We start from the raw sequence: 25,438 nt of genomic DNA, 5'->3' as shown, positions 1-25,438 counted from the left end.
ATACGAGAAAATAGGAAAACAGAAACGATAAAATAGTATTTTTAAAAGTATAGGAAACGAAAGTGTGAGAAAACACATAAATATAAAAAATATAAAAATATATTAATAAATGTAAAATATAACGGTATATATATATATATTCACAAAATTAAAATTAATTGATTTTTTCTTTTTAATTTTTATGACTTGAAATGGAAGTGCTGTTTCAGCCTATATGCAAAAGGAGATTCAAAGCACTAAAGCTAAAAGGGATTCCCACTTGTTCTAGGGACACACGATGAGCCACTGTCAAACCGAATGCTTTAGCCACACCACGGTCACAGGATACAAAACCGAAACTCATTGCTCTCCCTTTCCCATGGAATGCCCAAGACCCAGAGATCCAGCATACCAATAAACTCTTTCAATTATGTTTTGAAGAAAAAGGTTATCTATTTGTTAGAAGAAAGAATATAAGTAATGAAGAAAAGTGTAACGTCCTCACTGTAGGTAGTCAGTACATTCTACTGTTCCGACTACTAATATCTGTTCGAACAGTCAGACTGTTTGGGACTACACTTAAACTATAGTGAGGAGACATAAATTGAAGAAATAATTATTAAGAAAATATAGAAAAATCATTTTGAGACTAATTAAAGGTTTATTTAGGTAAAAATGACATTAAAGATGTTAAAGAAAATTTAGAGAAAATAAAATAAAATTTAGAGAATTTATTAATTGGTACAAAAAAATATAATAATAACTTGGTGAGCATCCCGAAGGGTATTTTGGTTATTTCATCCATAGAGGTGAATTTTGACCTAAATATCAAATTAAAAATTGAGAGAATTAAAATAATTAAAATACATTAAAATTATAAGTTTTTGAATTTGAATTAGGAAAAGAAAAGAAGAAGAAAAGAAAAGAAAAAAAAAATGAAAAAGGCTTATGACATAAAATAAAAATAAGGTACAATAAAAATATATACATAAATAGACACAAGAAGACAAATCCCACCAACCAAGTAGTTTTCTTCCTCTTCTCTTTCTCTTTTTGAGCTAGCTGCCATAGTGTTCTTTTCTACCATTTTTTTTGGTCAAGCTTTGAGCTTGATTTCTCCCTCATTTACCCATCAAAACCCATAGCTCACTTCACAAAAAATTTAGCCCACACCATAAGGAAGCTTTAGATACCCATAAGAAGAAGAAAGGTTAAAGTTTGAAGTGGGTCACAAGAGGTTAGTGCACTAATCCCTCTTCTTCTCTTTATTAAACATGAAATGTATGTTTAGCCAAGCATAAATATCATTAAAATAAAAAGAAAATCTTGAGGAAATAACCCTTGAATTTTTGGCAGCCATGGAACTTGAAGTTTGTTACTTTTAAGTGATGAAAAATGGTTCTATGAGAATGTGTGATGAGTTGAAATGTTTGGGTGTTTGATTGTGTAGTGTTTGTGAAAATTTAAAACTTTGAAAACTAGGGTTTGTGTAAATGCTTGAGGAATTGGTTTAAATGTTGAAATTGACCTAATGAGTTGAGATTGTTGCTTATAGAAGTGTATTGCATGCAAATTGAAGTAAGGAAGTTGAAGGAATTAAGATATTGGGAGTGTTCAATTTTCTGCAGGTTTGGACTTAATGAGTCCAGTGGGTTTATTGACCCATAATTGAAAATATGTGACTCAAATTGGTATGAGGCTAATTAGAAGTGAAAATAGACTCAAAATAGCACATTTTTCATGCAGACGCCATGCCCAAATTTTGCCAAAATCATGACCAATTCTCTGCCCAAACATGGATGACCAAACATTAAAACCCAGAAATGACTAAATGAATAGTACATTTGGTCATTACTCTCTCTATACTGATCCAAATGACCTAAAATTACATCAATGGAAAGCTTAGACATAGGGCTACACTTTTCATGAAGACTACTTGACCCAGTTTTGCTTTTAACCAAATCAAATTGTTAGCATAATTTGAGTCACTAAAAACTGCCAACCCAGAAAATGACCGAATGAACAGTACGTGTTCATTTGGTCATAACTCTCTCTATACTGGTCCAAATGACCTAAAATTTCATCAATGAAAAGCTTAGACATAGGGCTACACTTTTCATGAAGACCACTTGACCCAGTTTTGCTTTTAACCAAATCAAATTGTTAGTACAAGTTGAGTCACTAAAACTGCCAACCCAGAAATTGTCCAAAATACTGTTCCTTTGGTATGCTTGACCAGTTTTGGCAAAAATTTCATAACTTGGTCTCCAAAGCTGCAAATTGAGTGAAACTAGTGCCAAAAGTTTTATAAAACATAGCACAACAATTTTATGTTTTGACCAAGCTCTAGAAACCATTGCATCCTAGGGAAAATATTAGCCAAAGTTAGGAATTGAAACATGGAAAATGTTAAGTTGAACCCAGAATGCTATTTGATACCCGTGTGTTCATTTGGTTATAACTCCCACTAGGAAATTTCATTTGAGATGTGCCAATATGATATGGAAACATGATACTTAGGGATACAACATTGCCAAATTCTAAGTGTAAAGACCCTAAAAAGGGGGTCAAACATACTGCCCTGAAGTTGGTTATTGCCCTTATAGGACTGAGAGTCCAGGTTAATACACTGACTATAACTCACTACACCAAGCTTGAAAAATTATGAAATTGTACCTGGGAGTCCCTAAGACATAGAGGAACATATCTTGTGAAGGAACCTAAATCTAAAAATGACCATAAAATGATCAAATGACTGGTCAAAATTTATTGACCAGGGATTGTAAATTCTGGACAGCTTAGAGGCAAAGGGACCAGTTATGGTATTTTGACCATAACTTGAGTTCTATAACCCCAAATTCAGTGATTCAAACACTGAAATTCAAGTTTAAACATAGAGGAGCAATTGTTATGAAGGAAGTGTGACTAAATAGACATCCTAACCTAGTCAAATTCCTAGATAAATATAACACATCAACATGAACCTAAAGAAAGGTTCATGGGAAAAATGCTATATATGATAATTAAAATACTCATAAGGATAATTAAATATTAAAAATGATATGAATATGTAAAGTGGGACTAATGTCCTATTAATATGAAATTAATGGTACCAGTGAACAGTACCAGAAAATAGTAACAGTGAATAGTGCTAAAATAATTAAAAATGTTTAATTGCCCATAGTATATCTAGACTTATTTATTTAGTTTGGATAAATTGCTATATTAATTAGGGACTACAGATAGCAGTACTGCCTACCGAGAAAATCATGAACTGACAAAATATGTCTGGTATGATTGTTCTATAGGCTATATGCCTACTTACTGGCCATTGTGCCTACTTTATTTTTGGCTTTACAAGCCTGACAGTGGGTCTAGTACCCAACAGCTGGCCTCGTACTTGACAGACGTATACTGGACAGACATATGGCCGTCTAACCAATATACACCTGTTATACTCATTTCATATAGGCATTTTAGGGTAGTTTTGCATCCATTTTGCCCTTATATTTTAGTATATTTTATGTTTTTAGCTTTATTTTAGCTTATTTGTTAACTTTAGATACTTTATATTTGATTTTTGTAATTTTGTTATTTTTGATAGGATTTTGTGGCAAATCGAAGATCAATGAGTGCATTAGGAAGTGATTTGAAGAAATTTAGAGTTCTTTAAGCATAGAGGAAAGTTGAAGAAATCAAGCCTTAAAAGAGCAAGTTAGCCGAAATTTGCTTGAGTCTTTGCTTAAGATCCTGCTTAGGGTAAAGCGGCAGTGCTTAAGGTGCAGCACAAGTCAAGCATGAGCAGAAAAGTCTATTTTACTCTAAGTCTGCCGAGATTTGCTGAGGGTCTGCTTAACCTTAAGCAGACAGTGCGACCAGAGGCTGAAATTTGCTAAGAAGCTGCTTAGGGTTAAGCCGAACCCTAAGCAGACTGCCCAGAACGTGAATAGTGCTGCTGACTTGGATAATTTTACACCTCATTTCCTATCCACTCCTTGGCTCTTATTTACTTTTAGGGCAACTTTTTGGGACCATATAAATTCATCATTTCCTAGTTTTTGCCAGAAGAGAAAAGAGAGAAAAACGGGAAGAAACAAAGAAAAGAAAAAAAAATGCAAGAAAGAATAAGAAGAAGAAGGAGCACACCATTTCTGCTGGAGAGCTGCTGCCAAGTGATGTCCACCTGCAGTTTTTCAGAGTTTTGGGCTCTCCTTCCCCTGGGTTTTTCTATTTCTTAGTCTATTTTTATATTCTTTTGCTAGTTTTATCATTTCCTCTTGTAAATTTTATCATGATAGAATAGTTTTTCTAAGATTTCAGAGTTGGGTTGCACTATTTTGAATCTATTTGTGGATTTGGATTGGGTTTTATCTAGATTTATATAAATATGAGTTTTGATTCTTTTCCTTGTGTGCTTTATGACTTACCTAATGTTGGATCCCATTGGGTCTAGTTTTTAATCTTTGATTGAAGGACCGAAAGGTGAAAATCATTGATAGATAATCAAGGATTAGAACTTGAAATCCCCTAGATTTAGAAATAAACTAGGGTTTTAAGAGGATTCATTGGTTGATTACAAAACTTAATGGGTTTTAAGTTAATCAAATATCGTACGAAAGTAGGTTTGGTTTTCTTAAAATACTCTTTGGTTTGCTTGAAAAAGATATCAAAGGATTCTAGAATCAATCACCTTCAAACTCTATTTTCTTTTAAAATTAGATGACCCAAGACAAATCCCAATAGACTTAATTCATAAACCCCAACTTTGGAATCAATTTTACTATTAATTAGTCTTTGTTTTTGCTTACCCATTATTAATTTAGTTAATTTTTGCTTAGATTAACACTTTATTTACATTACCCATTACCTATTTTCTTTATTTTCTACTTAAATTGCTGCATTTAGTAAAATTAGTTCTTACAAATTGTCATTAGTCTAAATAATCGAAATAACCATAGTCTAGTACTCAAACACAATTCCTCGTGGGAACGATACTTTACTTATCACTCTATTACTTGATACGACCCGTATACTTGCGGATTCGCCACATCAAGTTTTTGGCGCCGTTGCCGGGGAGTTGTTGTTTGATATTAGATGATTTGGTTGTTTGGTTAATTTAGACATTTTCTTTTAATTTTCTTTTATTATTACTTTACTTTGTGTTTTTATTTTTAAAATTTTCTTTTATATTTCTAATTTTGTTTCCATTTGCTTATCTTGTGAGGTATTTCAAAATGTTTCATAGACAAGTCTTCACAAGTTTTGCTCAACTGCACTTGGAGCCCTTTTATGATGCTTGGGGAAGATTTAATGATATGGTAGAGAGATTTTCCAACCACAACCTTTCAAATCAGTCTCTAATTCTTTGTTTCTATGATGGTTTGGATGAAGCGACAAGAAATTGGGTAGATTATGGAGCTTGGGCAACTGGTGATCATGTTCTTCAAAGAGGTCATGAGGATGTCATTCACTTGTTGAATGACATGGCGGATTTTGATTACCATTGGCATTGGGACCCTTCACTGCAGGGTTGGAGTCACCAATATCCCCCATACCACAAACAACCCAATATTTCACACCAATCATTTGAGTTTGAAGAAGAGAAGGGAGTGGGACATGAAGAGGCAGAAGATAAATTTGAAAATCACTTTAACCAATTATTAAAGATTCAAGAAGACCAAGGAATGAAACGTAAAGAGATGGTAGCTAAATTGGATGATCTTGAAACATCAATGAAAAAAAATGAGCTATCAATTAAGATGATGAATGGAGTTTATAAGGAGGAACAAAATACTCAAGCTGGGGACAATGGGTTAAGCTATGATAATGCTTCATGGGAATTTGAATCTGCAGAAGAAGTGGAGCCTCAATCAGAAAAAGAAAAATCCCTTGAAGATGAGTTACCAATAGAGTTTCCACAAGAAAATGAGTTACTTGAAGAAGAAATAGAACTTAAAGTTGAAGGAAACAACTCTTTTATCCTTGGAGAGTCATTGGAAGAGGGCTTATATGGAAATGAGTTAGAAAAGAAGTTGGTGGTTGAGGAAATTGATAAAACCATCAACTTGAGCTCATTGATGGATCTTTCACATACACCACCAGAAGACCCTTTTCTCTCATGGATACCTCCTTCATTATTTTATATCCTACATGAGCTAAAGCTTTCTTCAACCCAAGCATGTGATTCAACTCCAAGTGTTGTTCATGCTACATGCAAATTTGCTTCAAATCTGGCCAATCTTGAGGGCACTTTACATCAAGACCCATATGTCATATTATATGATAATTATTATGGAAGGAAGCCGCTTTTTGATTAGCATATTTGAAGGGGTCAAGCTAATGACCTTAAATAAGCGCTTCTTGGGAGGCAACCCAAGCGTATCCTTTTATAGTTTATTAATTTCCATTTCATTTCATTTTAGTTTTTACCCTCATAAAACTCAAAAGTGATATTTGTTTATCTTTTGTAGATCATTCATGAAGATTGGGCAAACTGAGACTTGCAGCAAAGAAATGAAGAATTGAGAAGGAACAAGTATAAAGCAAAATTCTGTACTTTATGCAGTACCTGTGAACAGTAACACCTTTAAACTTGTGCTAAATTACTGATATTGCAATCTACTTGATAGCACATGTTTAATTTTATATCTTGTGTAAATTCTGTGAAATACAACTTGAATGAGGATCAATTTTGATATTTAGGACTGATGTGAGCTTTATTGAAGTGCAAAAATAGTGTTTGTTAAGTTTTACCTTTTAGTGTATATATAATTTTGTAGTTTGTTAGGAATTTACACGTTTTTGTTTGAATTGCTGCTAGTTTTTGATCTATGATTTTTGTTACTGTTCATGCTACTGTTCATGCTGCTTAAAAGGTCAATTTCTATGTCTTTTCTGCAATTCTTGAATGTTTGGAATTTGTCTCAAATGCTGCTGAAATGTACCTTTGGTATAAGTAGAGAAAGGAGACCATTTCATTAAGTGTGCACAATGGTAGTCAAAATTGATGCCTAAATTAAAAAATGCTTACATAAGCTAAATGAAAATATATAGTGTTTAATGAGTTCTAAGAGATGATGAGCTTAAATTCCTCAAATTTATGGTGTTTATGTGTATTTGGTAATTGCTAAGGGTCATGACAGCATTCCATAGCATTTGGACCGTTTTTGGTAAGCAAAATCACAATTTTTCCCAAAACCTGCCGAAACTTGCTGATGATGTTGCTTACTAAGCAAAGTCTTAAGCAAATTCTGCTGAACCTTATGCGTAACCCCAAGCATGGCCCATATTACCAGATGTCTGCCCCACATTTAAAAAAAAAAGCCTAAAACTAAGCAAAGTCTTAAGCAAATTCTGCTGAACCTTATGCGTAACCCCAAGCATGGCCCATATTACCAGATGTCTGCCCCACATTTAAAAAAAAAAAGCCTAAAACTTCCGCCATTTTTATGAAGCCCTCCCGATAAACCACAACAAATTGGCCCAATCTTATAACAATTTATATCATTGGGGCCAAGACATGCTTCAAGAAATGAAAGACCTCACAGAAAATTTGGAAACTGCTTCTGAAGCTTCAGATCACAATGAACCTACTGCAGGACTCAGGCGGACCACGATGCAAAGAACAAAGCCTTGACAGTGAGCTTGAGCAAGAGTGATAGTTTCGTACTAGTTTTAGTTCTTCAATTCAGTTTTAATTTCTGTTTTAGGTTCACTTTGTAATCTGTTTATTTTAATCTTCAAACCTTAGTAATAGTTGTAATACTTTGGTAATTAGTTTTTATGATTATCTTTGCACTTCTTTCCTTTAGTTTACTTTATTTTATTTTATCTTCTGATATGGATATAGTTATTCTATGAATCCTTTTTAGTTTAATTCTTGATTTAACTGTTAGATCTTATTTCTTTACACTTTTTCATCTTCTTGCACATTATTTTTGCACTTTATCTTTTTCTTCAATCCTAATTTCGCTGACATTGATGAGTTGCACAAATTTTCTTTGAGCCGCATCTGTTTCACATCCTTTGGAGGTAATGGCTTACCCTTTTACCATTTATGCTTATGGTATGTTGCCAATGCTTATGCTTTCGCTTTACCTTTACCTTTACCCTACGCAACAGGTTAAGCAACATCTTAAGCAGTGTAAATTCATACATTTGGGATACTTTTTCATTTTTTTTTCTCTCTAAAGCTTCATTGTTAATATCATTTTGAGCTAATTGAAATACTTGAGCTTATATTAATTTAATCCCCAATTGTATATATTTCATTAATTAATTAGTTCACACAATTTTGCCCATCTTTACATTCATTTTAGACATTGAGGACAATGTTTCATTTGAGTTTGGGGGTAAGGGCAAAATTTTTGCAAAATCTTTAAAATTTTCATTCATTCATTTATTGCATTTCATTCATTCATATATAGATGATCCAAACACTTATACATATACCACACACATGTCTATACCCATATACATACATTTGCATATAGTTTTCATATAGATTACACTTAGTTTTAATTTGATTTATGCATTCATTTTAGGATCATGCATATCATAAAAAATAATTTTTTTTACCTTGTCCTTAGAGGATTGAGAATTGCTTTGAAGAGCAATTGAGCTTACTTTTAGAAGGGTTTGATGGATTGAAAGTTCTAGATAGGTACAAAGTTATTAGATTCTTGCTTTAGTTTATATCTTCTTAGCCAAGGGCCACCCAATCAATTGCATTGACTTTGAGTGCTTAGAGAAAACTCTAGGGTGAGAAGTAGCTAATTGATGTCTCACCAATCCTAGAATAATCTTTCTAAACCTTTCAAGGCGAAATCATAGCATGCACTTGAAAAAGAAATGATCTAGGCATTCTTTGAATTTTAAACCCATAATTTAGCCTTAGCCAACCTCACTTCAAAATTTCCCTTGAAACCAATTTGAGCCTACATTTATCCCTCTTATTTCTTTGGAACCCACATTAATGCCTAGCCATAAACCCAAACACTTACCTACCCTCCATGAGAATAATTCTTTGAATAATAGATATACTTAAAAAATAATAATAATAATTAGTTGGGAGAAGTGATTCAAAAAAAAAAAAAAAAAGAAAGCTAGCAAATTCAATTATGGTATGTAAAGTAATTCACCACCCAAGTACACAAAGAAATGAGTTTGGGGGTGAATTGAAAGGGACAATTATAATTCAAGTCAATGTTATTTATGTAGTCCCTCTAAAAGCTTCAAAATTATATGCTAGCATTGGTGAAAAGTTGTAAAGTTCCTTCTCCCAATTGATTTAAAAATATATATATATTTTGTGTATCTTGATCTTTTAATAATTTGATTATTCTCATATTTTGTTACCTCTATCCTTTTCTTGTTAGCCACATTATCACCCCCTTAGCCCCATTATAACCCTTGAAAGTCCTTTTGATCTTTTGATGGTGTTTTGTTACATTAGTGGAGATTGGAATAGGAGAATTGCCTATGGGATTGTGATATCACTAATACATTCATTTACTTTCATCATTATTTGAGACACTTTAGTTTATGGATTACACTTTAGTTTATGGATTACCCTCTAGTCTACTTAGGCATGATTATTCTTTGTGATTGATTGGTTTGGGCTTAATGATATGGATAATTGACCCAAGGCTAAGCGGTGATAACTTTGGTAAGGATTGAATTCTTTGCATCTTGAAAGTGGGTATATGGTTTGTTGGTGGCTAAAAGTAAGCTTGAGAGTTTGGATAAGTAATTTTCATAAATTTAAGGTAAGGTACCCCAAATTGCATTAATTATTTTTAATTTGCTTGAGGACAAGCAAAGGTTTGAGTTTGGGGGAATTTGTTATACTCATTTCATATAGGCATTTTAGGGTAGTTTTGCATCCATTTTGCCCTTATATTTTAGTATATTTTATGTTTTTAGCTTTATTTTAGCTTATTTGTTAACTTTAGATACTTTATATTTGATTTTTGTAATTTTGTTATTTTTGATAGGATTTTGTGGCAAATCGAAGATCAATGAGTGCATTAGGAAGTGATTTGAAGAAATTTAGAGTTCTTTAAGCATAGAGGAAAGTTGAAGAAATCAAGCCTTAAAAGAGCAAGTTAGCCGAAATTTGCTTGAGTCTTTGCTTAACTGCTTAGGGTAAAGCGGCAGTGCTTAAGGTGCAGCACAAGTCAAGCATGAGCAGAAAAGTCTATTTTACTCTAAGTCTGCCGAGATTTGCTGAGGGTCTGCTTAACCTTAAGCAGACAGTGCGACCAGAGGCTGAAATTTGCTAAGAAGCTGCTTAGGGTTAAGCCGAACCCTAAGCAGACTGCCCAGAACGTGAATAGTGCTGCTGACTTGGATAATTTTACACCTCATTTCCTATCCACTCCTTGGCTCTTATTTACTTTTAGGATAACTTTTTGGGACCATATAAATTCATCATTTCCTAGTTTTTGCCAGAAGAGAAAAGAGAGAAAAACGGGAAGAAACAAAGAAAAGGAAAAAAAAACGCAAGAAAGAATAAGAAGAAGAAGGAGCACACCATTTCTGCTGGAGAGCTGCTGCCAAGTGATGTCCACCTGCAGTTTTTCAGAGTTTTGGGCTCTCCTTCCCCTGGGTTTTTCTATTTCTTAGTCTATTTTTATGTTTCTTTTGCTAGTTTTATCATTTCCTCTTGTAAATTTTATCATGATAGAATAGTTTTTCTAAGATTTCAGAGTTAGGTTGCACTATTTTGAATCTATTTGTGGATTTGGATTGGGTTTTATCTAGATTTATATAAATATGAGTTTTGATTCTTTTCCTTGTGTGCTTTATGACTTACCTAATGTTGGATCCCATTGGGTTTAGTTTTTAATCTTTGATTGAAGGACCAAAAGGTGAAAATCATTGATAGATAATCAAGGATTAGAACTTGAAATCCCCTAGATTTAGAAATAAACTAGGGGTTTAAGAGGATTCATTGGTTGATTACAAAACTTAATGGGTTTTAAGTTAATCAAATATCGTACGAAAGTAGGTTTGGTTTTCTTAAAATACTCTTTGGTTTACTTGAAAAAGATATCAAAGAATTCTAGAATCAATCACCTTCAAACTCTATTTTCTTTTAAAATTGGATGACCCAAGACAAATCCCAATAGACTTAATTCATAAACCCCAACTTTGGAATCAATTTTACTATTAATTAGTCTTTGTTTTTGCTTACCCATTATTAATTTAGTTAATTTTTGCTTAGATTAACACTTTATTTACATTACCCATTACCTATTTTCTTTATTTTCTACTTAAATTGCTGCATTTAGTAAAATTAGTTCTTACAAATTGTCATTAGTCTAAATAATCGAAATAACCATAGTCTAGTACTCAAACACAATTCCTCGTGGGAACGATACTTTACTTATCACTCTATTACTTGATACGACCCGTATACTTGCGGATTCGCCACATCAACACCCGTGCATCCAGCTTTTATAATTTGTTATAGGTTTCTTGGGCACTGATAAAAATTAATTAAGACTTAAAATACAATAAGTAATCATAAAAGATCCTGATAATATTAATTGTTTCCAAAGAGCAAGAAAAATGTAAAAGAGCCATAAATTATGATTCGCAAATATTAATTCAATTGTTTAATTATTGTTATTATAAATTATGCACCACTAAGCGTTATGCTTAGCGCGTTGGTTTTCCATCGCGTAGGTACTGAAGATCAGCAGCTGTCATAGCAGCAACCCCCACAGTAGTGTTCGGACAGAGTTTCGACCAGATCTGCCATCGACCAGAGTCACCTCACCAGTCTTTTGTATTTTAGTAGGGCCCATGTATAGACTAGCATTTTGGTTCATTATGTCTAGTCATGATGTATTTCATTTTGGACTTGTAATTAAACTTTGAGATTGAAATGAAAACTTGTAATTTATTATCTATGAATTTCTGAATATGAATTTCTAGATGAATGAATGAACTTGAAATTGTCTGAATAGAAATGACATGATATGACATGTAGAGATATGAAATTGTTGTTAACAGGTGATTAGTGGAAACCCACCATATGCTAATAAAACAGGGGAGGCTCTGTCTGGGTCTCCACAGAAATAAGATATAAAAAAAAGAAAATTCTACACATAAATTACCTGATTTAAATGACATTAAAATTTATAATAGACATGACAAGACAAGATAGGGCACTCTGGCACCGAATGTGACACTCCTCGCTCGGCTACACTGTAGACGGGTGAGGGGCGTCACATTTAGTGGTATCAAAGCAGAGGTTTAGGCTATCCTAGACCTAAATAGTAAGAAATAGATAGAGTGCATCACATGCATGGGCCTTTAAATAGAGTCGAGGTGACACTAATGCAGATATGTTTCTTTGTCTATTTTATAGGATCGATGGCATCTGATCCTTCAGAGCACGAACCTCCAGGACCAATAGAGGAGGAAGTAGAGAGTCACGCACCTGTTCCTAGTTGGGGGAGAAGTGGTTGTAGAGCAGAGTCATCTCGAGGTACTGTGAGTAGGGCACAATAGGCCTTCTATAAACAGATGACACAGCTATTCTGTCAGGTCGCCAGAGCCATTCCACAGCCACAGCCACCCCCACCACCACCACCTGTACAGCCACCTCCACCCCCACAGCCGCAACCTGTACACAGATCTCCACTAGAGAGACTGCGGAAGTATGGGGCAGTTGACTTCAGAGGTAAGAGGGATGATGATCTAGCCACAGCAGAGTATTGGCTGGAGAGGACAGAGAGAGTATTGCAGCAGTTGCAGTGCACCCCAGAGCAGCAGTTGCAGTGTGCTCTGTCACTGCTACAGGAGGATGCATATAGATGGTGGGTAACAGTATCTAGAGTAGTACAACTTGCACAGATCACCTGGGAGTTTTTTCTAGCTGAATTCAGAAAGAAATACATTAATCATGTGTACTTGGAGGCCAGAAGGAGAGAATTCCTGGCACTGAAACAGAGGCAGCTGACAGTCTCCGAATATGAGCGGGAATTCGTGAGACTTAGTGGATATGCATTAGAGTTAATGCCTACAGAGGTTGATAAGTGCAGAAGGTTTGAGGATAGACTGAATGACAACATCTGACTGATAGTTACATCTCACCACTTCACAGATTTCTCCCTATTAGTAGCGTCAGCTCTGGATGTGGAGAGAGTCAGAAATGAGGAGCAGTCCAGGAGGGACTGACAGCATAAGAGAGGTCCTAAACAGGGCCAGTTTAGTGCACTAGCTACTAGTAGTAAGAAGCATAAGGGCTCACAGAGCCAGACACAAGGCCAAAGGGGCCAGTCTGGAGTATCTATAGCTAGTTCCTCGGGTATAGTAACAAGAGAATCAATTTCAGTGCCAGAATGTACCCACTGTGGCAGGATACACAGAAGGGAGTGTCGACTGTTGACTGGTGGATGTTTCAGATGTGGGTCTATGGATCATTTCATACGAAGTTGTTCACAGGGGAGTGCTCCCACTGCACTACCACAGACAGAGAGGACTACCCCAACAACACAAAGGGGTAGAAGACCTGTGAGGTTTGAGATAGCTGGTACATCACAGAGGGCTTCTGAGACAACAGAACGGCCCGAGGCTGGAGTAGCACCCGGTGTGTACGCTATGGCTCGAGAGGAGCCAAATCCGGTAGACGTTATCAGAGGTACATTTCCTAATTATAATATCTTTAGGTATGTATTGATAGACCCTAATTATATTCACCCCTATATATACATTTTATCTCCTATTAAAAATAGGATACCGAGAGATGGGTTAGAAGATGACATGCTTGTCACCAACCCTTTGAACCATAAGGTTATGGTAGATTATCAACCGAAAAGGCTCATATCAAAGATAATAGATGGAAATGAGAAGGAGGTTGTATATGAGATGAAAGAAGATGAGTACATGATGCATGCATTTTATATCATCATTTAGGTGTAATTTTTGCACATAATTTACCCTTGTTCATAGCTATTATTATAGATATTAGTATATATTTAGTCAACTTTACAATTTTCACACTTCTTAGTTTAATTTTTGGAATTTATTTGTTTTGTAGGTTAAATTTGGAGAAATTTGATGTATTTTGATCAGAGTAGCCATTTGGAGGAGATTAAAGTCGAATTGCAAAAATTTTGAAGTTGAGTAAAAAATGGCCGAGAGCGACACAACCTGCAGCACAACCGAATTAGCTTATGTCGCAGGTTGTGTCGATCGTCAGATATTCACGCCGAGAGCGACACAACCCGCAACACAACCCACGACACAACTGACTCGGCTTATGTCATTTTTACTGGAAATAATTGACGTGGCATTTCCGTTACTCGACTTTTACCTCACTTTCTCTGGAACCTTCCCCCTTTTACCCATTCTAGGGCAGACCCTTAGCCTATATAAAGCCTCATTTTATCATTTTCTTGGCATAGAGAGCAAGGGAGGCAAATTCGGAAAAGTTAGAAAGAGAGAAGGAGGAGCACTTTCTGCATTCTTTTTCCAGCAGCTGCAGATCATGTTTTCTGCACTTTTGTGCAGAATCTGCAAATTTCTGGTTTTTCTACCCCTTTAGCTTACATTTCCATTATTTCTTCATTTCTTCATTTGGGTTTGTCTTTAAATAATGATTTATGAGTAGTTGATTGAGATTCTAGAGATGGGTTTGTAAATATTGATTTGTATTGTGGTTTTGAACTGATTTAGCCATTTAAATGGGATTTGTTACATTTTGATTTATTGCTTGTGAGCTTGTTGCCTTGCTTGATGAATGGGCCCTCATTAAGTTAAGTTTTAATCCTTAATAGATGGACTGAAAAGTGAATATTGGGGATGGATAATCTTGCAATAAACTTTATTTTCTTGGTGTTAGAAATAAGCTAAGAAGATTAAGGGGAACTTTCCAAAAATCAATTAGAGCATTAATTGGGTTTTTGTTAGGTTTGAAATACCGTGAAAACAGGGTTTGATTTAATGAAAACCAACTTTGAGATGCTTGAAAAAGGTTTCAAAAATTTAAGAATTGATTTCCCTCAAAATTGCAATTCTCATGTGTTTGGCTAAATTAGGGATAAACCACATGCAAACAATATTGAAAATCCAATCTCTAGAATCAATTTAATTTTCATTGAATTTAGATTTAAATCCTCCAAATCTCATAAATAGCAATTTCAATTTAAATCCAATTTAAATTTAAATCCAATTTAAATCCAATCTCTAGAATCACTTTATTTTTATTTTTATTGAATTTAGATTTAATTCCTCTCAAATTTCATAAATAGAAATTTCAAATTAATTTTTGGTAATCTAGTTTAATTAATTTTAGTTAATTGTTTGATTTAGTTTTAATTCCTCAAATACCAATTTTAATTCCAAATTTCATTTTACACCTTTAAATTTTATCACTCTAATTAGCTTATACTTTTATTTCCAATTTAAACACAATTCCCTGTGGGATCGATATCATTTTTTAAAACTATACTACTGTGACCCGTGCACTTACGGATACACACAGTATCAAGTTTTTGGCGCCGTTGCCGGGGAATTGTTTGTTTTTAAGTTGGATTTTAATTGTTTTAAGCTAATTAGAATTTTTATTTTCTTTTATTTTCACTACTGTTCCTTGTGTTTTTCAGGTACTTTTTCTTGTTTATGAGACGATCGAAAAGAACAAGTGACACTGAATTGTTGTTCAACCCAGAAATTGAAAAATTCTGTCGAGCCAACAAAAAAGAATTCAAGAGAAAAAAAGAAGCAGAAAAAGAAGAACAACAAAGATTTGAGCAAGAGGTGACAATAGAAAATATGGAGAATCAAAATAGAGCTATTGGTGGAGACAATGGAGGAAATGAGCAAAACGGTCAAAATACTGTGGTTAATCAAAATGATCCTCAAAGAAGATCCATGTTAGACTATGCTTTTCCTAGATGTACTGATGTGAGAGATAACAGACCTATTATTGGAGCTAATCAATTTGAGTTGAAAACTGGTCTCATTCAAATGGTTCAGAATTCACAATTTGGAGGTAGCCCACTTGAAAATCCTCATTCTCATTTGAAGAAATTTTTGATGATATGTGGTACACAAAGGCAGCCTGGAGTTTCTGATGAAGTGATTCGGCTCACCTTATTTCCATTTTCTCTTCGGGATTCAGCATTGGAGTGGTATGACTCACTTCCACAAGCTATTATAGCTACTTGGGAGCAGCTATCTCAAGCTTTTCTATCTCAATTTTTCCCACCTGGGAAAACTACTCATTTAAGGAATTTGATGGTAGCTTTTAAACCAAGGGATGATGAAACTTTGTATGAATCTTGGATGAGATTTAAGGAGCTTGAAAGGCAATGTCCTCATCATGAAATACCAAAATGGATGATTGTTCAGAATTTCTACACCAGAGTTACTCCAGCCATAAGAAACACAATTGATTCACAAGCAGGAGGAGATTTCATGAGAATGACAAGTGAAGAATGCTATGATTTATTAGAGAAGATTGCTCATAATACCCATTTATGGGGAAATCCTAAAGCACTTGAGCCAAAGAAGGCTGGGATTTATGAACTTGACTCAGTTAGCTACATGAATGCAAGATTTGATCAGTTGACTCAGCTTCTTAGTGATTTCTGCACAAAGGCAACAAACTCAACTCCTACAACTGTGCAACAAGTTGCCTACACAGATGGAACCCAAAGTTGTGGAGTTGATTACTCTTCTTATGGTGATGATTATTTGCAGGAGCAAGCTGCTTATGCAGGAGGTTATCAACAAAAACCTATGGGAAATTCTTACTCTAATGTGAACAACTCGACATGGAGACCACAAGCAACTTTTGCTCAACAAGGCCAAAGCTCAAATCATGCTCATAACCAGCAGTTTATGCAGCAAAATAGACCTCAATTTCAGCCTCAATTTCAGCCCACAAGGCAGCCACAACTTGGATATCAAGCAAGAGCACAACAATCCCTTCCACCTCATGAACCGAAGCCAACCTTGGAAAGCATGATGGAGAAATTTTTTGCTGAACAAAGCAAGATGAATAGTAAATTGGAGGAAGAAATGCAACACATGAGACAAACCATGGATCAATTACAAGTCCACAACCGCATGTTGGAGACTCAATTGGCTCAACAAGCAAGCTCATCAGGAAGCAATTCCTATGGGAAACTACCTAGCCAACCACAAAACCCTCATGAACAATGTAAGGTTGTAACCTTGAGAAGTGGTAAAAAAGTTGGTCAAGAGAGTGAAAACAAGAGAGAAGAAAAAGAGAGCACAAAAGAAGAAAATTCAGTTGAGAGCAAGAAAAATGAAAAAGAAGAAGAAAGCAAAAGTGAGCAAGATGAGGGAGAGAAACCATACATCCCACCTGAACCTTATAAGCCCACCCTTCCCTACCCTCAAAGATTCATCAAGCATAAGCTAGACAAACAATTTGGCAAATTCCTTGAAGTGCTAAAGAAGTTGTATATTAATGTGCCATTCACTGAGGCACTATCCCAAATGCCAAGTTATGCCAAGTTTTTGAAGGAGATTCTTTCCAACAAGAGAAGGCTAGAAGATTATGACACCATCAACTTGGGAGAGCAATGCAGTGCTATAATCCAGAAGAAGTTACCTCCCAAACTCAAAGATCCGGGTGTGTTTTCCATTCCTTGTCATATTGGTGATAATTGTGTGGCAAATGCTTTATGTGACCTTGGAGCTAGCGTCAGCCTAATGCCTCTTTCAATATATGAGAAGTTGAATATGGGAGAGTTGAAGCCCACAAACATGTATCTTTCATTGGCAGACCGTTCAATTAAGTATCCAGAAGGCATTCTAGAAAATGTGCCTATCAAGGTTGGGAAATTCTACATTCCGGTGGACTTTGTCATTTTGGATATGGAAGAAGACACAAAAGTTCCTATCTTATTGGGAAGACCCTTTTTGGCAACGGCTGGTGCATTAATTGATGTGAAGGGTGAGAAATTGACACTTAGAGTGGGAGATGATCAAATGATATTCAATTTCAATCCAGCTATGAAAAGGAAACATGAAGAAGTTGAGTCTTGTTTGCGGGTAGACATTATTGATGAGATTGTTCAAGAGCATTTCAGAAAAAGCTATCCACAAGACCCTCTTGAAAATTGCTTAGTCCATGGTGGGAATATTAATGATGATAATCATAACATGGCTACTTTTGCACAATATTTGGAAAGCTCTCCACCACATCCTGAAGCCACAATTTTTCAACTTGAAGGAGTGCAAACTTTGGAGATCAAACCACCATCATTAAAGGTAGAGGATGCCCCAAAGGTAGATCTTAAACCTCTTCCTTCCAACCTCAGGTATGCTTTTCTTGGACCCAATGAAACATATCCTATTATAATTAATGCATCTTTGACTGATATTGAGAAAGAAAAATTGTTGAGAGTTTTGAGAAAATATAGAAGAGTTTTGGGTTATGCAATTGATGATATAAAGGGAATTAGCCCAACAGTCTGTATGCATAGGATTTTCCTTGAGCCAAATAGTAAACCTTCCATTGAACATCAAAGAAGATTGAATCCTACAATGAAGGATGTTGTGAAAAAGGAAATCCTAAAATTACTAGCTGCTGGAATTATTTACCCCATTTGGAGTGGGTTAGTCCTGTGCATGTTGTACCAAAAAAGGTGGGGTGACAGTTGTTAAAAATGAGAATAATGAATTGATACCCACTAGAAAAGTTGGAGAATGTGCAGAGACTATAGGAAGTTGAACAATGCTACAAGAAAAGACCATTTTCCCCTTCCTTTTATGGATCAAATGTTAGAGAGATTAGCCAAGCATTCATTCTTTTGTTACTTAGATGGATATTCTGGTTTCTTTCAAATTCCAATACATCCTGATGACCAAGAAAAAACTACCTTTACCTGTCCCTATGGCACCTTTGCCTATCGAAGGATGCCATTCGGATTGTGTAATGCGCCTGGCACATTTCAAAGGTGCATGATGGCCATTTTTTCTGATTTTATTGAAGAAATTATGGAGGTCTTCATGGATGACTTTTCAGTATATGGAACTAATTTTGATTCATGCTTGACTAATTTGTCTAAAATCTTGCAGAGGTGTGCTGATAATGATTTGGTGTTGAATTGGGAGAAATGCCACTTTATGGTCCAAGAGGGGATCGTTTTAGGGCATTTGATCTCAAATAGGGGAATTGAAGTGTATAGAGCTAAAATAGAAATTATTGAGAAAATGCCCCCTCCAACCACTGTCAAAGGAGTACGGAGTTTTCTTGGACATGCCGGGTTTTACCGGCGATTTATTCAGGATTTTTCTAAACTTGCTAAACCCTTAACAAATCTTTTGAATCATGATGTTAAATTTGATTTTAATCAAGATTGTATGGTTGCTTTTTGCAGGTTGAAGACGGCCTTAACAACAGCTCCTATCATGCAACCCCCGGATTGGACTTTGCCATTCGAAATTATGTGTGATGCAAGTGAGTTTGCTGTTGGAGCTGTCCTTGGCCAGCGGAAAGATAAGAAACCTTATGCCATTTACTATGCAAGCCGAACCCTTGATGAAGCTCAAGTTAATTATGCCACAACTGAAAAGGAGTTCCTTGCGGTAGTATTTGCACTCAATAAATTTCGTTCTTATTTGTTCAACTCAAAGGTAATAATTTTCACTGATCATGCAGCAATAAAGTATTTAATGAGCAAGAAAGAAGCTAAATCTAGGTTGATTAGATGGATTTTGTTACTTCAAGAATTTGATTTGGAAATAAAAGATAAAAAGGGTATTGAGAATGTGGTGGCTGATCACCTTTCTAGGATGAAAACTGAAAATAAAGATGATGAAATTGTGCCAATTGATGAGTTTTTCATGAATGAGCAATTGTATGTGTTGAATTCTGCACTTCCATGGTTTGCTGATATTGTGAATTTCTTGTCTTGTGGTGTCTTGCCACCTGATTTATCTTGGCAGCAAAAGAAAAGATTCTTGCATGATGTTAAATTTTATTCTTGGGAAGAACCTCTTTTGTTTAGAAGATGTAATGATGGAATAATTAGGAGATGTATACCAGAGGAAGAAATACATGATGTTATTTACCATTGTCATTCCTCTGAATATGGTGGTCATTTTAGTGTCTCAAAAACTGTTGAAAAAGTCTTGACATCAGGTTTCTATTGGCCTAAAATGTTTAAACATGTGAGAGACTTTGTAAGCAAGTGTGATAGGTGCCAAAGGGTAGGCAACATTTCCAAGAGAGATGAGATGCCCCAACAGTCCATATTAGAAGTTGAATTGTTTGATGTGTGGGGAATTGATTTCATGGTGCCATTTCCATCTTCTTATGGGTATAAATATATCTTGGTAGGGGTGGACTATGTATCTAAATGGGTAGAAGCTATTGCTACACCTACCAATGATGCAAAAGTTGTGGTGAAATTTTTGAAAAAATTTGTTTTGACCAGGTTTGGTGCCCCACGTGCCATAATCAGTGATGGTGGTAGCCATTTTTGCAACCACCAATTTGAAAAATTGATGAGAAAATATGGGGTAAAGCATAGGATTACCACACCATATCACCCTCAAACCAATGGCCAAGTAGAAATCACAAATAGAGAAATCAAGCAAATCTTGGAGAAAACTGTCAATAAGTCCAGAAAAGATTGGTCCCTTAAATTAGATGACACTCTTTGGGCATATAGAACAGCATTTAAAACCCCCTTAGGAACTACACCTTATAGGTTAGTTTTTGGGAAATCATGCCATTTGCCCGTAGAGTTAGAACATAAAGCTTATTGGGCCATTAGAACAATCAATTTTGATTTACAAGCTGCTGGACATAAAAGACTTTTGCAACTTGATGAATTAGAAGAATTGAGACTTGATGCTTATGAAAATGCTAAGATCTATAAAGAAAGAACAAAAAAATGGCATGATAAGCATATCAAGAAAAAGGACTTTAAAGAAGGAGATTTGGTTCTCTTATTCAATTCAAGGTTAAAATTTTTTCCAGGAAAATTAAAATCAAGGTGGTCAGGTCCATTTAAAATTTTGAAAGTTTTACCTCATGGTGCTGTGGAAATCTTTGGTGAAAAATCGGGTAATTTCAAGGTAAATGGGCAAAGGTTGAGGCATTATTCAGCTGGTGAGCCAATTGAGAAGATAGCAACTTGCTATCTCTCTCATTCTCCATAAAATCTTGAGTGAGTATGGTCAAGCTAAAGACCTAAACTTAGCATTTTTGTGCATAACTCATAATTTTTCATTGATTCTTTATTTCTTTCATATATTTGTTTTAAGCTTTTCTATACTCCTTATTCAGAGTTTAACATTGTTCTAATTTCCTTGTGCAGATGGGATGCAATTCATTGCAAGCAAATGAGCATAAAAAAAAAAAAAAAACATTTCATGTCTTTATTTTAGTTACTTAATTAATTAGTATTTTGAACTTATTTAGTTAATATTTTGCTTGTGTTGTTTTTCCTTTACTTGAACCATTTACTTATTCAGTTTTTTTTTAGTTCCTTATAAAATACATTTTTCTTTTATATCTTTAGTAAATTGCTCACTTGCTTTGATTTACTATTTCGGATTTATACTTGATGGCTATATTTTTGAGCTTACCTTCCCTATTCCAAATTTTTTAGTGTAATTGATTTAATGGATTCCATCGTACTGTTTCTTTTGCAATGAGTGCAGCAGCTGTCCAAATTTTATCTAATTAAATTGGCTGCACTTCAATGAGGTAACACTTCTTATCTCAACTTGTGTCACTTTCAACACAAGTTGTGCTATCGCTTATGCAACAGGGTAATAATTCTCTATGCACATATAGCCAAATTATCCCATTCCTTGCACTATTTTAACATTGAGGACAATGTTCATTCTGAGTATGGGGGAGAGGGTAAATTTTTTGCAAAAATTATTTTTCCTTTTCATTTGCATACTCATTCATTACTTCATACTTGTACATATTCACATACATATACTTGCATATAGCTTCATATACTTAGTTATGCATACTTAGTTGCATATAGGTTGACTATACATTTACACTCATGCAGTTCATTCATTCATTTAAAATTTTTGGATTTTTAAACCAGTCTCTGAATTGCATAAGCCACTTATTCAAGCAATCCAACTTGCCTTTAGATGGTTAGTGGAATGAAAGTTCCAGCTGGGTACAAAGTCTTAAGCATTATTCTTTCTCTTACTTAATAGCTGAAAATTAATACATTCATCTAGGTATGCAGATTCTGATTAGTTATTTTGAGTTTTGAGTGTCTGGATAAGCCTTTAACGAAGAAAATGGTCATTGTCGTCTCACCATTCCTAGAACAAGCATCTTAGATCTTTCAAAGCGAAATTTTTAACTTGCATTTGATAAGAATATGATTTAGGCATTCCTTCATATTTTTAAACCTCGCATTTAGCCTTAACCTACCTTAATCTCATTTTAACCCTTGCAAACCCCCTTGAACCTTAATTCCCTAATTTCTTTGGAACCCAAATCATTTACCTAGCCATTAAACCTAAACACTACTACTTATTTATGAGAATAATATTTTAGCAATTAAGTGCATAAAAAAAAATTTAAAAAAAAAAATAAAAAAAAAACTTGGAGGATTGAAACATCTTGAAAAGTGCTAGAGTAATTGTGAAAAGTTGATTAAAAAAAATAGTCACAAAAATATCCCAAAGGTAATTTTGGGTGTGAAGTGAAATAGGGACACATACAAAAAAATATATATATTATAAAAGTAGTCCCTTTATTGTGTTAGCACTTAAGATTCATTGTGAATTTCTTTCCTCTTGATAAAAAAAATACTATTAAAAAAAAAAAAAGAAAAAAAAATGGATGCACTTTGAGTTTCATGATTAATATTATTCTCATATTTTGTTTACCTTATTCCCTTTCTTTGTTAACCACAATTTTACCCTATTAGACCCCATTACAACCCTTAAAAAGACCTAATGATTCTTTGAAAAATGCTTGTTACATTAGTAGAGTTAGATCTTTTATGCTTGTATATGGGTTTGGCAATATAATCTTCCATACATTACTCACCATCTATTTGAGACACATTGGCTATCTATTTCATTTAGGTTTGTTTTGGCACAATTGACTCTTGTAGCTGGTTGGTATTTGTTGCTTGGGTTGATTGGTTAATTCTTAGCTATTCTGTAATTGTTGAGAGTGCTTGCTTCATTCTTTGTGCTTTTGCTGGTGGGAACTTGGAATGTTGGTGGCTAGAGGTAAGTTGGTGGTTTGGATTTGTGATTTTTGTGTTTTCAAAGACTGATTCTATTCCCTTCCAAATGAGTTTTAATGAAATTTTGCTTGAGGACAAGCAAGAGTTTGAGTATGGGGGAATTTGATGCATGCATTTTATATCATCATTTAGGTGTAATTTTTGCACATAATTTACCCTTGTTCATAGCTATTATTATAGATATTAGTATATATTTAGTCAACTTTACAATTTTCACACTTCTTAGTTTAATTTTTGGAATTTATTTGTTTTGTAGGTTAAATTTGAAGAAATTTGATGTATTTTGATCAGAGTAGCCATTTGGAGGAGATTAAAGTCGAATTGCAAAAATTTTAAAGTTGAGTAAAAAATGGCCGAGAGCGACACAACCTGCAGCATAACCGAATTAGCTTATGTCGCAGGTTGTGTCGATCGTCAGATATTCACGCCGAGAGCGACACAACCCGCAACACAACCCACGACACAACTGACTCGGCTTATGTCATTTTCACTGGAAATAATTGACGTGGCATTTCCGTTACTCCAGCTTTTTACCTCACTTTCTCTGGAACCTTCCCCCTTTTACCCATTCTAGGGCAGACCCTTAGCCTATATAAAGCCTCATTTTATCATTTTCTTGGCATAGAGAGCAAGGGAGGCAAATTCGGAAAAGTTAGAAAGAGAGAAGGAGGAGCACTTTCTGCATTCTTTTTCCAAAGAATGCAGATCACGTGACTTTTGTGCAGCAGACCACGCAAATTTGCTGGGTTTTTCTACCCCTTTAGCTTACATTTCCATTATTTCTTCATTTCTTCATTTGGGTTTGTCTTTAAATAATGATTTATGAGTAGTTGATTGAGATTCTAGAGATGGGTTTGTAAATATTGATTTGTATTGTGGTTTTGAACTGATTTAGCCATTTAAATGGGATTTGTTACATTTTGATTTATTGCTTGTGAGCTTGTTGCCTTGCTTGATGAATGGGCCCTCATTAAGTTAAGTTTTAATCCTTAATAGATGGACTGAAAAGTGAATATTGGGGATGGATAATCTTGCAATAAACTTTATTTTCTTGGTGTTAGAAATAAGCTAAGAAGATTAAGGGGAACTTTCCAATAAATCAATTAGAGCATTAATTGGGATTTTGTTAGGTTTGAAATACCGTGAAAACAGGGTTTGATTTAATGAAAACCAACTTTGAGATGCTTGAAAAGGTTTCAAAATTTAAGAATTGATTTCTCAAAATTGCAATTCTCATGTGTTTGGCTAAATTAGGGATAAACCACATGCAAACAATATTGAAAATCCAATCTCTAGAATCAATTTAATTTTCATTGAATTTAGATTTAAATCCTCCAAATCTCATAAATAGCAATTTCAATTTAAATCCAATTTAAATTTAAATCCAATTTAAATCCAATCTCTAGAATCACTTTATTTTTATTTTTATTGAATTTAGATTTAATTCCTCTCAAATTTCATAAATAGAAATTTCAAATTAATTTTTGGTAATCTAGTTTAATTAATTTTAGTTAATTGTTTGATTTAGTTTTAATTCCTCAAATACCAATTTTAATTCCAAATTTCATTTTACACCTTTAAATTTTATCACTTTAATTAGCTTATACTTTTATTTCCAATTTAAACACAATTCCCTGTGGGATCGATATCATTTTTTAAAACTATACTACTGTAACCCGTGCACTTGCGGATACACCGTATCAGTACAGAACTGGTTGAGGAAAAAAAAAAGAGTTAGTCTATTGGGATTATACCGTGGTGACTATGCAATGCTCTTGATGTTTGTGCTGTAAGCTGCAGATTACAGTACCGACTTGGGACTATTGTGTAGAGCTACGTATTTTCAATAGTAAATCGAGATAAGGATAAGATTATAGAACTAGGATTAATAAGACAGACTAAAGAAAAAGCAAAGTATTATAACACAAAAAAGCGAAAAGACAAGGGGATAGCGGTTCCTCGATTATTTACACTGTGTAAATTTTGAGGACGAAATTTTATTTAGAGGGGAAGAATTGTAACGCCCCCACCGTAGGTAGTCCGTACATTCTATTGTTCCGACTACTAATGTATGTTCGGACAGTCAAACTGTTTGGGACTACACTTAAACTATTGTGAGGAGACATAAATTGAAGAAATAATTATTAAGAAAATATAGAAAAATAATTTTGGGACTAATTAAAGGTTTATTTAGGTAAAAATGACATTAAAGATGTTAA

At 34.5% G+C, this 25,438-nt stretch overlaps 1 non-coding gene across 1 annotated transcript; it reads right to left on the bottom strand.

Moving 5' to 3' along the window:
* Nucleotides 1-16,219: 16,219 nt before the first annotated feature.
* On the bottom strand, nucleotides 16,220-16,325 carry LOC131180426 (small nucleolar RNA R71). The gene has a single exon (XR_009149200.1). It is a non-coding gene; the product is annotated as a small nucleolar RNA R71 (small nucleolar RNA).
* Between the last annotated feature and the right edge of the window lie 9,113 nt (nucleotides 16,326-25,438).

Source organism: Hevea brasiliensis, chromosome 5 (assembly GCF_030052815.1).
Source record: "Hevea brasiliensis isolate MT/VB/25A 57/8 chromosome 5, ASM3005281v1, whole genome shotgun sequence".
Taxonomy (NCBI): domain Eukaryota; kingdom Viridiplantae; phylum Streptophyta; class Magnoliopsida; order Malpighiales; family Euphorbiaceae; genus Hevea; species Hevea brasiliensis.
This window is presented reverse-complemented; position numbering and strand designations above follow the sequence as displayed.